The sequence below is a fragment of the Eumetopias jubatus genome, unplaced genomic scaffold (assembly GCF_037043125.1).
Source record: "Eumetopias jubatus isolate StellerSeaLion01/CBP00866 unplaced genomic scaffold, mEumJub1_p1.0 scaffold_1, whole genome shotgun sequence".
Lineage (NCBI taxonomy): Eukaryota > Metazoa > Chordata > Mammalia > Carnivora > Otariidae > Eumetopias > Eumetopias jubatus.
In genome coordinates, this window is record NW_028274807.1 from 27,217,606 (window position 1) to 27,234,305 (window position 16,700).

The window sequence follows — 16,700 nt, forward strand, 5'->3', positions numbered from 1 at the left end:
AAGGAATGTGTTGGGAAGAAATTACAGGACTGACCTTGGTTCTGATGGCATCACCTGACCAAGATGATGAACAAGATAGGCCAACAATGAGTATTTTAAATACACCATAGCTAACACCGTCCAGTTTCATAGGAGCTAAAGTATACATTTCTCTAGCTGCTCTCATCGATTTAATTAATTCAATAATTCATTCATTTATCTAGTAAATATAATGTTCTTACTTTTGGCATTTGGCTAGATATTAAAAAAGTGATTTATGTGTAGTAATGGAAACAGACATTATGCAGAGAATTAAGTAATGAAAATATAAGCAGGATCTACCTACACAAAAGAGAGAAGGGAAGAGAGAGGAGGGGGAGAAAGAGACAGAGAGTCACAGCAACAGAGACACAGAGAGAGAGACAGAGGTATTAAAGAGAAATGTAACAAGAAGGGCTTGTTACCCCTATTTTACAGATGGGGAAAACCAATAAGGCTCTTAAGCATTATCATTTCATTTGTATATACACAGTAGTGACAAATTGCTTATGTTTACAAAATATGAATGATATAAGGAGGAAAAGAATTAACTTCAGACATATGCAGAAGGACTATAATGTCAGAAGGAAAAGATGAGACTTCTTGTCTACCATGACCTGACAGGAGAATATTTGAAATGTGACATATTCAAAATAAATGCAGGCAGCAAAGCCATGATGATCAGGAATCCAGTGAGAGGTCTGAGAGAAAATAACCACCTCCCAGTGTTTCCTGGGGCTGGCTCTGCCCATGTAAATTCCACAGCTCTGGACATACGGGACGTTTAATAAGCAAACAGTACACTGTACCATTTCCTATGGCAATGGTGGTCATAATAATTATATTCTTTCAACTCCTATTATCTGCTAGGTACCATGCTTGCTAAATGCCATATACATGTAATATGTTCATCTTCACAAAAATCTTGCAGTACTGGTATCATAATTTTTACCTTACAGATGGAGATCACAGAGCCCTGGTGAAAAGGTCAGCTTTTGTAGTAGTGGTTGACTCAAGACTTGTTATAAATTCAGGTGTGTCTTACTCCAGGGCTAGAGTTCAATTCCCTTATTACTGGGGAGGGGGGAATAGTCCATGACTGTGTTGCAAGTTTAATGTGCAATGAAAGACCAAACTATTTCAGAGCAGGGGTGACCTTTCTGAGGCCTCTGAACTCTTACCACATAATGGCTGCCTACGGGAATGGGTGCCTATGCGGATGGAAAATCTGAGTAACACCGAGAACTTTTTCAAACTACACCCACCTCCTGCCCCACATTCCCTTGCCCCTGCAGGTCCCTGAGCAGTTAGTTTGAGAACCACTGTTCTAAGAGGTATTAAAACTCAGAGCAATGTAGGGGATAATAAGCCAGCGTCAAGCTAATATTTTTAGAGGAGGGGGAGAGAAAAACAAGGTCTTCTCTGAGTCCCTAGATGACATAAGGAATGATGTTAGATCCTTTCCAAATATTAATCAGCTTAACCTCAAGGAGTCTGTATGGTTTATTGTGCTCCCATTTTTGAAACACATATTTTAAAAACAAAAGTAATCTTTTATATAATAGATGCTGCTCAGTGTTTCTCTTAATCAATTAAATAAACATTTTACCACACGGAGCTGATAAATTCCCATTAGAGGTAAATATATTTGTTGTTTTTATGGCAACCTCATGCTGTCAGTGTTTTAAAAAAACCAAACAGAAAAGACCCCATTGAACTTTTGTCGTGTGGATCTCTAAACTGAAAGAAACAGTGGTCCAGGAAATCTCTGGAAGAAACAAAAAGGGCTGGCTAGTTCAACAAGTGAGGCTGTAGTTTCATTCTAGACAGAGTGGAGCAAATCTTACCTTCAAACCTTTACTCTGGGTACCGACAGCTTTCAAACTGCTGAGCCTCTGTCATGGGAGGCATTATAACAAAGGAGTTGAAATCAACTCCTTTGGTGTAAGATACATCTCAGTGCTAGGATTTACTATTTATGTGGTTGTAGAAAATAACAGAAACCCCTGATGGGTTCTCTCACTTTTAGAAGAGAACTAATAATGTTACAGTAGAGTCCATCCTACCTGATGTGTTTGGACCAGTGGTTGATGCATTAAACAAAAATACTGGTCAGAAAGGGAAACACATTAAAACATAAATACCTTAATTTTTCTTAAAACATATAAAATTTCAATTTTCTAATTTTCCCCATGTTTTCATGTCCTTTTATTGAGTATGGGACTGGTGACAGTCTTTTTGTGTTTCATAAATTGTACCATAATGCACCACTTTAATGGACTTGGTCATTCGTAAGCAAGAACATTTGCAAATGCACTGATATAATAAACTGAGAGATGGTTTAATCTATATTTTTATGATTTTTCCAATAATTTATAGCTGAATGTTCACATTTAATATGGTAGTGATTTTGGCTATCCAATTTTAGAGAATCCCTCCGAGAAATTATACTATTCTCTCTCTTTTCTCAATTATGTTCCACAGGTTTAGCCAATTAATTAAATTATACATATAATCTTAAAATGCACATAAATTATATATTGTGCAATGTTTAATTAAAATATTACATATTTAACTACACATATGAACTATATGATGTGAAATATATATGTGGACGGTTGGATAGAAAGACGGATTTATAATGTTTGTAAGAATAGGCTTCAATTCTATCAGTTTACTACTTAGTTAACTTCTGGCATCAAAAAGCATTAAGCAGTAACCCAGTGAAGTTATTCTTAACTTTTTCAGGAAATCATGGACTGCTATGATAAGCTGAGAAGAGCTGGGACCTTTTCCTCAGAAAAATAAGCACAGCCACATATCTTTAAAGTATTATATGTTTTTTTCAAAGGGTCTAGAGACTCAACAAGTTCATCCTATGCCTCCTGTGGATCCATGATTCTAAATTAAGAACACATTTTTGTTTTTGTTTTGCCACTGTGACAAGTAATGTTGTTTACTTTCTAAATAGGTTTGTGTTGATGGAATGTTTCAGAAGGAGCTACAAACCTCTTTCTAATGTTTTGGCTTTCCTTCTTCTGCATAAATTTTTAAAATCCCATCAAATGAAATCTATACTCAAATAGGAGCAAAAAACCCCAAAACAAATAAAAAGCAATAAAACAAAACAAAAATGAATCCCAAATCAATTTGAGTTTCCCAAGCCTTTCTTCCCTTAAATCTTAATTCAGCTACAGAGGAAGTACGCTTAAACATTTACCACCTCATAGATTATCTGACACTTTGCACAGATGCTCCAGCAGGTTAAATGCAAGTGTGCTACTTTTCAGAACTGCACCGTCTGATAGACTAGCTACTAGCCACATGTAGCTATTTAAATTTTAATTAACTAAAATTAACTAACCTTAAAATTCTTCAGTGACAATAGCCACATTTCATATGCCACCTTTTTGGACTTTGTAGAGAACATTTCCATCACCTCAGAAAGTTCTAGAACACTCAAATATTTCTGCTTCCATCAAGTGATTTGTATGCTTGCAGTAAGTCCGTTATGTTTGTTCCCAAATCACTTTATGCCAGTTAGGCTAATAGGAAATTGTATAATTTAGTTAAATATTATATAAAGCAATTTAAATATAAGTGTCAAAAGAATGAGAGGTGTTCTAAACCTTAACATTTTGGGAAGACTTTATAAAATTCAGTCACCTTTAAAAATGCTGGAGAGTTGGATATAAGTAAGACAACTTTAAAAGATTAGAAACAATCATAAAGAAAGTAGTATTCTGCTCTCAGATTTTCTTGCAATGGATTTGCACTTAAAGACATTCGTGAAACAACTTAAATTAGAAATCATAGATGATGCATTTTGGGATTTACAAAAAAAAAAAAGAAAAAAAAAGGATGATAAAATCTAATCAGTAATCCAAACTCAAAAATAGTTCTTGGCTTACATAAAAATACTGGCAAATCTATAATCGAGTTTTTAAATTTAAACAAGTGTATTGTATGCATGTGTTAATTTTTAAGATCCATTTCTTTAAAAAATCTTTGTGGTACCACCTGCTGATCCCAACTGTATTAAATAGGAAGGTTTCTACTACATACAGCAACGTTGCAAACATGAGTCTTCTTCATTCCTCTAAACTCAGTGTTTTCATAATTGGTTGTGTCATTTTCTATTTGCCATATTTAAGTTCATTGGATTAAATTATATTGAAAAATTTATGGACAGGAACCTGATCTAATTCCAGATGTATGCATAACTGCTCTTTTAATTATCACACAATAGAATATAATGAACAATACCAGTTACTTTATTCTTGAGCCCTACCCAGTTGCCCAAGTGTAAGAATATAGAGATAAGAACCCTTGAACTTTAATTGTGTTCACTCTATTTAACCTTTTGATTTTCTCTGACTTCAAAATGCTATCTATCCATCTATTTACAGCATCAATTACTTGAGAAATAAGAAGTGTAAGGATTTGATTGTTTTGCACATTGAGATTCAGATACAAATGGAAACCTAAAACTACATAGTAATACTGGACCACTACAGTCACTATTACTACATTTCTTCTTTTTTTTTTAATATTTTATTGAGAGAGAGAGAGAGAGAGAGAGAAAGAGAAAATGCACAGGTGGGGGAAGGGGCAGACCCCAATGCAGGGGCTGGATCCCATGACCTTAAGATCATGACCTGAGCCAAAATCGAGAGTCGGACACCTAACCAACTAAGCCACCCAGGCCCCCTACTACTACTTCTACATTTCTTTCATTAAAATAACATCAAACTAATATTGCAATTGGCAGTGGTTGCTTGATCAGTAAATATTTTTCATTAGTCAACTAAATTCAAGGAAATATTTAGACTGCCATGGATCATATGTGTCTATCTGATATAACAGCATCAGCATAGAAGTGTGTAAGAATCTATCTTTTTTATACACCTTAGAATTACTTAAAAGTATTGTAGATACTCCCAATTATCTAGGTCAACAGTAAGAAAAGATGCTGTTAGTTTCATTAAAAGAGCAGATTTATTACAATTTTGCTTTGCTATGTGATGCCTTCATATCAAAGATGGATAACTGGCTGCCCTTGGGAGCCAAATTTAGATTGACTGTGAAGTCATTTTGAAATATTTTGAAAGTGAGTATGTCTTCTTTGGTCTACCACAGTCCCTACTACTTCCTCTTGTCTTTAGTATAGCTCACTATACTTCCTAGATCCTGATGCTATTTAAGTTCATGATCCCTGGGAACAGTATTTTACATAATGTTATCTTGCATTATCTTATAAGGGACATAGGCAGTTGACCTCTGAAGTCGGACTTAGTTATGGCTACTATTTCATATTAACTTTTATTCTCCCAAGCAACATAATGCTAATAGGTTAATCAATTCACAGTTCTTCCGTTTTTACTTGAGAGACACCACTAACTGCTAGGCTATAGTCCTCTCCCCTGGAGAAGGGTTCTGGAAGGAGAGGAAATGCCATAGTGGAACTAGAAGGTAGATAAATTTTTCTCTATGCCCAGAAAAATAAGAGTGCACTTCTACTTGAAAAGAAAAAAATAAAATGAATACAGAGTTCATTTTAAATGATATTAATTATATATCTATCATATTTGAGTCTGCAGATAAATTACTGTGTTATTTGTAGTCTTTCAAAAAAAAACCTTATCTTATTTCAATCAATTAAAATTTGTTTTATGATGCTACCTAAAAATCTGTTGATAGCAAGCATAAAATATATCTTCTTGCATAGATCGTTGACCTGGATAGAAATCTAGGCTGTATCCATTACTGGTAGATTGGCTCTGACAAAATCACTAAACATTCTGGCCTCAGTTTGGTCATCTGAAAAATGGGCTATTGATCCCTAAGGTTCTTACCATGTATAAATCTAGATTTTATTTTTAACTTCAAACAAGTACTATTTAAGTTCCTAGTAAGTAAAAGTACACATGAATTACATAACTTACAAAGTAACTTCATTATGTACTATCTAAACATATGAAAAGTAAAGGGAAACATAAGGTTGAGTATGATTGGGGTCAAGTAAGTGTTCCCCCAGTTCATAGTGAAGAGAAACAGAATTGGGATTTAAGAGGTATCAGATATAGGAGAGAAATGTAGGTGTTTATTTAACTCACAGATGCCACATAGAGTAGAGTGAGTTAAAAATGAAGGCACACACAACACAATGCCAACTAAAAATCAAGAACTACTATCAAACAGACTTGCCCAAGGTTAAAAGTGATACTCGTAATTTCTCTTAAATTCTAAACTTTAAAAGCTTGAAGAAGTCCACCTAAATATAGAATTTCCCCACTGTGTCACAAACTGTTTTTGTTTCATTTAAAAAATAAGTATTCATTCACCAAAGATTTCATCCTATATGCAGGGTCCTAGGGTAGGGAGTTGTGAGTTTTGAAAAGACATATTTCTGTACACAAGGGGCTTAGGCTTATAAATAATACAGAGTAGCTAGTTTCATAAATCACGTTTAGATGCTATATCACAGGCTCAAATAGACCTCATAGACAGTGTTAAAAAAACAACAACCACAACAACCTCCTTAGCCCATAATGATACATTCTGAAGAGTCTAGAAATATCTCAGATAACACAGGATTTTACTGCTGAAGCATAGTTTATTCTAAGGTGTGCATAGGTTCTCACCATTGCTCATAAATGATCAGAAGTTAAACTCAAGTTTAAAAAAAGGTACATACACTGCTGAAGGTACAAAGGTAAGTCACAGTCCCCTGGGGCACTTGGACTTACTACTAATGAAAGTCAGAGAAAATTCTGTGGGAATAAAAGTTGCAATGACTATGAGGATTCAAAATTGAGAAGGTCCTTAAAGAAAGAGTAAAGGCTTTGGGGATGAAGAAGTGATATACACGAATCCCAAAGAACATGATATTAATAGGTAGAAGGTTTGTTTGGAAGGAGTAGTGGATAGTGGCAATTAGTAAGCAAGTAAGAGATAAATGCTCTTTTGGTGTGTCTAAACCTTCACCTAATGGTCTTTCATAAGCATTCCCTATAGGTCTTTAGGGAGCCTCCATGAGTACAGTCAAGATCAGTAACCTCAAGAATTATCCCTATATTTTGTGGAAGAGAAGCTAGGCATGGGTATGAAATAATGTTCCAGGTGGCAGAATACTGTATCACATCATTTGAGGAATCTTGGAGAATCACCTATGCTCCTGAGTCAGCACTGATAACAGGGAATAAGAGAAACAAAATGATTATTTACAGAAAGTGACTCATTTATTCTAATAACATAGTCCATGTACTGCTGGATTGTTTCCAAGAAGGCTCAGTCCAACTGCCAAATAACTTATCTGATTCCCTCATAGTTTGCTGAACTAATATGAATATGAGAATATTAACATGAACCAGTATTATGAACTAAATTAGACTTCTCTAGTATGGTCCAATCAATTGCTTTGCAGTTGGTTTTCCTTTCCCTTTCTTTCTCCCTCCCTGCTTTTGTGCTTCTAACTCCTTCTTGCCTCATTCCACAAAATATTTAAAGGAAATCAGCTAATATGAACACAGATACATATGCAAGTCTCAAAATATCAATATTGGTAAAATAATGTATAATCACTGATAGTTAATTGTTTCCTGAATTTTCATATTTATTTTGTTACCAAATGTGGAAACCTTGCTATATAGTAAAATTTGATCACTTAAATTCTTTTGTTTTTTAAGATTTTATTTATTTATTTGACAGGGAGAGACACAGCGAAAGAAGGAACACAAACAAGGGGAGTGGAGGAGGGAGAAGCAGGCTTCCTGCTGACCAGGGAGCCCGATGTGGGGCTCAATCCCAGGACCCTGGGACCATGACCTGACCTGAAGGGAGACGCTTAATGACTGAGCCACCCAGGTGCCCCTTGACCACTTAAATTCTTAAAGGAATTATTCAATCTGCATAGTTGCTCCCTTGTTGAATGCGAACTCTCTAAATGTACATTATTTCCCCATGGTTTATTTCTAGATATTGACACCAGCAGTGGTCCTGAATCTCGGTTTCTTTAAGATAATCCTATCAATTTGTGTATTTGTCATCTGCCATTTCTTTTAAAGATTTTATTTATTTATTTATTTATTTGAGAGAGAGAATGAGAGAGAGAGAGAGCATGAGAGGGGGGAGGGTCAGAGGGAGAAGCAGACTCCCTGCTGAGCAGGGAGCCTGATGTGGGACTCGATCCCGGGACTCCAGGATCATGACCTGAGCCGAAGGCAGTCGCTTAACCAACTGAGCCACCCAGGCGCCCTATCATCTGCCATTTTTTTCATAAAAATATAGTAAGTTAAATAACCCCCACAGCTGGAAGAGCAAATTTATAATTAATTACTAGTGAAAGAACCTCCCATGTAGTATTCTCAGCCTACAGAGGAGTTTTTATTTTCTGCATTGATGCTAATTATATCCTCTGCCTTTCAGAATTATTATGACTTCGCATGACTAACACTTTTCATCATAGCTACATCTTTGTAATTTTTCAGCTATTCTTCTATAATACCAGATCCCTTTTCCTAGGGTAGATAGGAGACCATGATTCTATGCACTTGTCATAGTATTTTCATAAGCTTATCTTTAAACTGCACCTCACAGTTGATTTCTGTGATATACTTAACTCTATTGCACCACATGGAAACAGGCATTTCTTGAGAATAGTATTCTATTTGGTCCATCAATGACACTGACCTGGTCTCCAAATCTGTACACAACAGTATTAGAATACACACACACACACACACACACACACACACACACACACACACATGAAAGGGACTACAAGGCTCTCCTGGTCTCCAAATCTGTACACAACAGTATTAGAATACACACACACACACACACACACACACACACACACACACATGAAAGGGACTACAAGGCTCTCATAGACTAAACTCTTTACAAAGATGTAATTGTTTTTTTTTGCACCAACCCCCACCCTGCCCCCTAATTGTTTACCACTCAGTTGTTTGTTTCTTCCACCTTTGTGTAGAACTGCTACCAGTACACACAACATTGTTTCTCTTTGCTAGGAGTACTTTCCTTCTCAACATTTCATTTTCTCTCTTTCTTACTCTTTTGTCTATGTCTCCTGCCTCTTGTTCATTATCTCTTGATTAGTCCTTGAAAAGGGCTTTCTTTCTTAGAGACTACTAGTCTTCAACCTCTGCCTACGAATCAAATAATTTTGATTGAAATCATTGGTATTCAGCTTCCTAATGCTCCTGTGTTCTTCCCGTTGGTGATTCAAAAGTTCCTTCTTCGCCATTGTTGGTGAATTCTAGATTCTGAGATATTCGGGCTGCCAGAGTGTTCTATAAGAAGCTCACCACCACACTGTCTGGATCTTATAGTTCTTAACATATTTATATCTAAAAATCTTTTCTATGTATTCAATGTTTCATACTTAGAGTTTAAAGTTCCAATATCTACCATTTAATTCTGTGACTGAAAGATGATTGATATAAACTAGCCTCTTTATATAAACTACACCATTCGAGGCCACTAAATTTGGTGGTAAGTTAATGTTCTCCAAAGAGACCTATTTGTTTTGTACAGACAGAATACTGTAGGTGACTTCCCTTCAAACAAAAATGTGATTCAATCCTCAATTACACTTCATATATTTATTATTAATTTCTTGACATGTTTCTGGTTTAGTTGTTTCTGGTTTATTCAACACGTGGCTGTACAAAAATAAAGGGTAGAAGACAAGGGAAGTATACAAAATACCAAAAGCTGATTTATAAAAGTGATGTTGAAAGAAAAACCATTCATCTAGAAATGAAAGGATTTAAAAACTCAAAAGAAATACACATAATCTAAATTTTGGGTTATAAACTATAATGAACTTATTAATAAAAATGAGTTTGCTGTATTCTTTTTATTCTAGAGAAAAAGCAATCCTAAGTTTTAAACTGTATGTCTAGGATGAATGGGCACACTCAACACAGTAAAAAAACAAGTATATAACTGATGTAGAGCAGTGTGGGAATTAAATTTAGGCAAATTTTAGGCCCAACAAACAATACTCAAATTTGTGACTACTATTGTAATTCATTCAAATATTCAATAGAAACTCATCACAGCGTGAGATCGTATACTCCATTCACTCAACCAATAAATATTTAGATCTTATGTGTAAAGCACTGTAGGGGATACAATGAAAGATAAGGCATGGACTTCGCCCTCAAGGGGCTTACAGTCTAGTATATACTGGAAAAAAAATAAACAAGCACATAGATAACCATAACATAAGGGAGAAAGTGATGTGTCATAAGAAAGACTCAGATAATGTGCTATTAAGTCATTGACACTAAAAGACTTTTTTTTTTTACTCTAGTGTCTAAGTAGCCAATAAAAACAGAAAAAAGATCAATGATCAGTTTGCAAAATTAAGAGCCAAATTTTGTGAATCTGTGACTGAAAAGTTGAAATATCAATGCGGTTTAAGTCACTACTCACCAGTTCTTAAAAATGTTTGCTCATAGAGTAACAACCTATTAGAAATACCAACTTGGCAGTGTTTACAAGTAGATGCAAATGGAATAATCTAGTATTTAGGGATGAAAGGATCATTTTAATGTAAGAAAGGTTCAAATTGATTATCCAAAATACTCATGACACATTACCTTCTTGCACAGAAATTGGCTCAATCAGATAAAAGTGGTGAAGAATTCCTCGATGGCTCAAGTGTGCTCCAAGGAAAGCTAGAAGGTTGTACAGTTAACTCCCAGGGTGTAACTCTAAACCATACAACCTACTACCTCAACCCGGATGCACACAGCTTCCAATGTTGCTTCAAACTCCTTATCATATCTTCAGTCAGCTCCTCCAAATATGGCGGCCATACACCTAAGGGCTTGGCAAGGATGTAGATATAATATTCTAACATTTCACCAATAGACTTAATATGTGTCTACTAGGACTATCCTAACCTCTTAGATTTCTAGCACAGGTCATACAAAATGTCCTCTGACATCTCTCCTGGTATATAGTTCTACTAGCAATTAATAATATTAAAAGCCAATAGCATTCAACTTCATCATTCAAGATAAATCAGCTCAATAGTAGTACATAAATCTAATTATAGCCTTTAATTTTCTTATTGAAGTTGATGAGGTGTATTAACCACTATAATGTGAACTTAAGTTTCTGAACAGGATCCATTCAGCCCTTGTTTCAAACCTTGCTATAAAAAAAATCAAGTTTCTTAAGTAATTTACTGTATTTGGATTCCAACTTGAATGGCTATGCTATAAACCCTTGCTAGTGGTAGACAATTGAAGCTTGTCTCTAAAGACCGATGAGGGTAACAGAGGGAAATATAAATACTTCAAAAGTAATCAACTAAAGTTTAACAGGAGTTTGACTGAAATATTATTTAACAGCATTTGTCTATAGCATTTTGTTAGATTACCACACTGACACAGACCCATAGAAGCGAGCTTGTGCAGTCCATTTCACCACAAGATCGGATCTACGGGTTTATGCCAATGGGCAACATCTCACTTGGGCTCCCTATTAATGCAGAATTTATTATAAATATTTGATGAAATTAGATAAAAATATTAATATTGATCCTTTACTATAAATATTTTTAATGCTAAAATGCTCTTAGTATACATATTCCCAGTTAAAGGCCTTCATAAATATTCTATACTAAAATACAGGTTTACATACATGAGAATTTAAAGAATAGTATATTGAAATATTTTTCACAGATTACTTTTGTTTTAATAGTGAATATTTTGGATTTGGACTATTCTAATTAATAACGAGTTTTAAAAGAAAAAAAAGAATCCATACATGCATGTATGAATTATGTAATTGTGAAGCATGAATGTAGTATTACCAGCCTATAATTAAGACCAAATTAACTATTAAGCTAATTGTGTAAGAGTCAGACTGTGCTTGTTTTAACTCTTATAAAACCTCCGTTAGGGGTTTCAAGGAATGGGTAACATTATAACTTTCTCATAAAACAAGTAAGATCCTGTTGACTAGGCAGAGAACACAGGAAGTCACTAAAAAGTCTTAAATGTATGCATATATGTCTATAGTTGGAATAATACTGAAATTAACAATATCTGGATAAATTATTATCAGAAAACTAGCATTAATATTAACAGCATTATTACTATTAGCAGTGTTACTACTACTATAATTTATACTCCAGATCTACTGCATAAAAGAGGATATAGCTTGCCTCTTAAACACAATATATTTAAATTTATTTTTTTAAAACAGATATTCTTAAAACATAATATATAGCTAGTTACAACTCTTACCTGGTCAACAGGTTGGGCAAAAATCAATTGTTATTAAAAAAAATTTAAGCCACCAGACAATAAGCAAACACACAAAGAATAAACATAAAGCCAGCCACATACACATTTTTTAAGATTTTAAGCTCAACAGCAACAAAAGTGTAAGTTGTACAATCATTAATCATTTCACTCATATCCACAATATTTAGTATTTCTAAATTATATCTTCATTGTGAAAAATAGTAATACTACATAAAAATTACTTAGTGTTTTTGCATGTTTTGAAATAAAATAAAATGTATTTTATAGACTTTATGTAGATAATTTGGTCTACATAATTTTTTACCATTATTTATTTTCTAATTATTCCCATTCTTGTTAAAAACTATAGTAAAAAATCAACAGTCATAATTGCATTCAATTATAGTAAAAATATCTTAACATGTATTCATAAACTTAGATGTGAAATAAAAAGAAACATTCATTTTGGGTTTTATCATAACTGTAAGAATGTATATTTTGGTTTCATTCTCTTATTAGGTCATTTTTTTTTAAAAAGCACAACTTTATTCCCTCCCTCCAGATTTCACTTCCTTCTACCTGGTATGACAAATGAAAAAATATATATTTTCTTTTTCTAAATTACTTTCTATTCAACCGTTACATGAATGGATAGATACCTAATTCCAAGAGACTCAAACTGCACATAGATCATAAACTCAGACAAAAATTTGTCACAATGGTAGGTAATAGTATAAATTCTCAAGCCATCAATGAAAATTCCAACAGCTAGATCCATAAAGACTATGAAATGAATTCTTAAAACTAAATATAGTCAACATTGTTTTGTGTTTTTTCTTTAAAAATATTAAATATTAATTGTTCTTTTGCTTTTTGTTTTTACCTGAGATGATTTTCTCCTATGATCACTTTCTTCACTTCTCATATCCATTTTAAGTTTTTCCCTAAAACAACCACAAAAGGAGAAATATCAGACAACTGCTTGTCTAGGAGGATCATCTGGCTGGATGGTGGGAATGAAGGTAGATGATCGAGAAGAAAACAATATCAAAATGGGCAAAACCTTTTAAAGTATTTTTTTTAAAGGCTTGGAAGACTCCTAGAGCCCCACCCAAGGCTACTCATATGACATATAATGTGGTTTCATAGTTTGCATTTACGCGTTCATTTTGGTTGGTGTTGTTTTCACAGTAACAGTTTTGAAAGTGAAAGGAGGCATAGCTGTAAAGAAGCGACTAGGTTTTGCACAATGAACTAGTGAAAGCTGAAAAGAGATTTGGATTTGGCATGGAGCTTAATAAGATAATTAAGAGTGTAGAGATTAATGGCTCCTAAAAATAACATTTAAAATAATGTTTTTCAACTAAAGGATCTTGAAACATGAAAACAGGTTTATAAATGTTAATTAAGCCTGTGAAAGTTGATGTTCCATTAGCTGAGGCAGCATAAAGGAACAAGAGCTATTTTTTTAAATAATTAGTGAACAATAACCGATAAACTTAATAAAACGTTTTATTTGAATGTTATCAGTATATAGGGTAATTGTAATTTCCCATAATTCTTCATAGAATAACAAAAAAAGGAGGTAGAATTCATCAGTTCTATAATATTTTCTCTTTGTTTATCTTACATATTTTCAATATGATAAAATATGATTTTAAAAGCACACCAGTTTGCTCCAAGTTTATGCTTTTCATGGAGAATATTATAGCATCAATTCTTAATATGCAAATTATAGTCTTCATTTATATATGCTCTATTTTTAAGAAGCACTTTCTCTTTTTTAACAATTTTTAAACATGTTTAGAAAGAGTTTTAATCAAAATTAAAATAGGTGGAATACATCTGCTAATCCTTTCCCATTGAACCAGGCAAAACTGGGTTTTGTTAGAAAATGCTTAAATTGCTTAACAATTTACTCCTACAAATAGACAAAATAATTAGAACGCAATGCATTTATCTGCTGAGCCAATCATTGCTTTAAACTTAAAACAAGTTTGTATATACTTTTTCCACAAAATACTTAATGGATATTTCCAACGCTCTCTGCAACTGCCCTAAGACAAATGCTTCTTTTAAAATATATTTTAAAAGAGAGTATTATTGTGGAACAAGCTTCTTTTCTACTTAGAAACTGAGAGCATGATCTTTTCATCCCTACTTCGGTTATACTGAAATCCTGGTAAATAATTTAAATACAACTTCCCCCAAACTAATTTTATTTCTTAATGTATCTTCTAATATGACCCTTTTTTAGAAGTTCAAAAAGTTTCTTCCTTCACATTTCAAATAATGAGTCACAGCAAATAAAAGATTTAGTTTCTTTAAACAACTAGGACTAAACGCTCACTTTTCTTAGATAGCAAAAACTAATACTGTACACGAAAAGCACAGATAACATACTAATGTCCTTCCCAACTTCGATGTATAACCAAAATAAAAACATGTACCGTCTTTTCCATAGACATTTTTCTATTTTTACGTAAGTTTCTATTCTAATCAGGATTAGAGCAAGAGAGCAAAAGGAAAAAGTTAATAAGAGTAAAGTGGGTGATGAGCTAAATAAGAGTACATTGAAAGTTCAAGGATCCCCTTTTATCTAAGAGTAGGCTTAAAAAGAAACAACAAAAAAAGTTATACCTGATATGAAAGGTGCGATTTCACCAAGTGCAATATATTGCTAATTATGCCATATTTTTGAAATAATAAAAGTAAGGAAGGCTCATTTGGTTATGTTGCCTTACAAAGCTGCTTTACAAAGCCCGATGTCTCTGTAGGTATACAAGCCAATGTTTGCTTTTTTTTGGTTTGTTTTGGTTTGGATTTTTGTTTGTTTGTTTTTGTTTTTGTTTTTGAGCAGGAGCGTCTCATTTTTTTCAGCACTGTTGCATGGAGTAGGACAAACTCAAGATTTTTTTTTTCTTCGGGGCTCCTGTTATTTCTTGGAAAAAAGGACCAGGGTGCTTGTCTTCTTTTTCTTCTTTCTCCGTATTCCAGGCACAAAGCACTGCGCAGAAGCTGCACCAATCCTTGCTGTCCCTGGCAGCAGAATGGTAGAAGGTGGGAGAGACCAGGAATCCTTCCAGGCTGAGCTGACTTTAGAAATGAGGATTGCACACGTTTGTCTCCTGAACCAAAAGGGTGAGAAGGCAGGGTGCCAGTTTGCTACACGGCTGCAATGATCTCATGCTCACTGCTGCGGCCGTCCTGTTTGCCCTGTTCAAATGCCTGTTCATTATAAACCAAAAAAAAAAAAAAAAAAAGTACTTGGATTCTTCAGCAAGCAGAAAGGGTATTAACATTTAAAAAAATCAGCAGTAAGAAAAGCCAAAAAACAAAAAGCACATACAATTTTAGGATTCACTTGTTATGCCTCAATATTCTGTTTATATTTTTCTTTTTTTTTTTTTTCCTATTTAGAGATAAGCAGCAGAATTTATCAGGCGTGAAAGGGACAGCCTCCTGGTGGCCTGCCAAAAACCCAGAATAAAGGCGAAGTTGTGCTTCAAAGCTCAGTCGCTTGCTGAGTCTGGCTAAAGTCAAGTATTAAGATCCACCATTTTCTGAGCCATGCTAGAAAAGAAGAAAAAAGTCAGGACGGTTGCTGCTTTCCAAGTCTCCGTTGGCACCATCACAAAATCTCAGTCGTAAGGTCACATGATTCTCTGCCAAATGTAGAGTGCATTCCCATCAACCATTCTGCTGATACTGCGAAGGCAGCTATTGTCTCGTTTAGACCCAAAGTTCAGCCCACTCTTCATTGAATTAGCTGAAAAACGCATCACCTTTGGGGGCTGGGAGTCATGGAAACGTCTACCTGGCAAGCTGCCCACTTTTTCTGCCCATCAACCAGAGATGGAATTGTGCTGCCTAATGCAATGATGACTTGGAATGTGAAGACTCGTCCAAAGTGAATCTGATTCTTGCAACGCCTGTTTCAGTTTGCACAGAAAACTCTGGCTTCTTTTATTTAAGGTGGGGGTGGGGGGGGCATCTTTCCTACTAACTGTAGCAAAAAAAGGTCTGAACATGCCTACTCTGCAACTTGATTTCACAACACACCCAAACGGTTCTCAAATGAAAAGACCGAAGCCCTGCAAGTTTTCGGAGTTAAACGCATCCCTTCCTCTGTCTCCTTTTCCTAACTAGTAAATGCAACAAGCTCAGGACATTTGTCGTAGTCTCTCACATTAAGGTTTAAAATCTGTGAGATTCTTCTCGCTTTCTATTACTTTCTGATTTTATCTGGCACTGATTTTATACTCCGTGGCCACAAAATCCACCCGCAACAGTAGGGATGCATTATTGCTGCAACCCCCTTCAAAGTGGTCCCCTGAGAGAGGCAGTTGTCTCCTCGACCACACAAAATCTTGCAACTGGGTTCTGTGG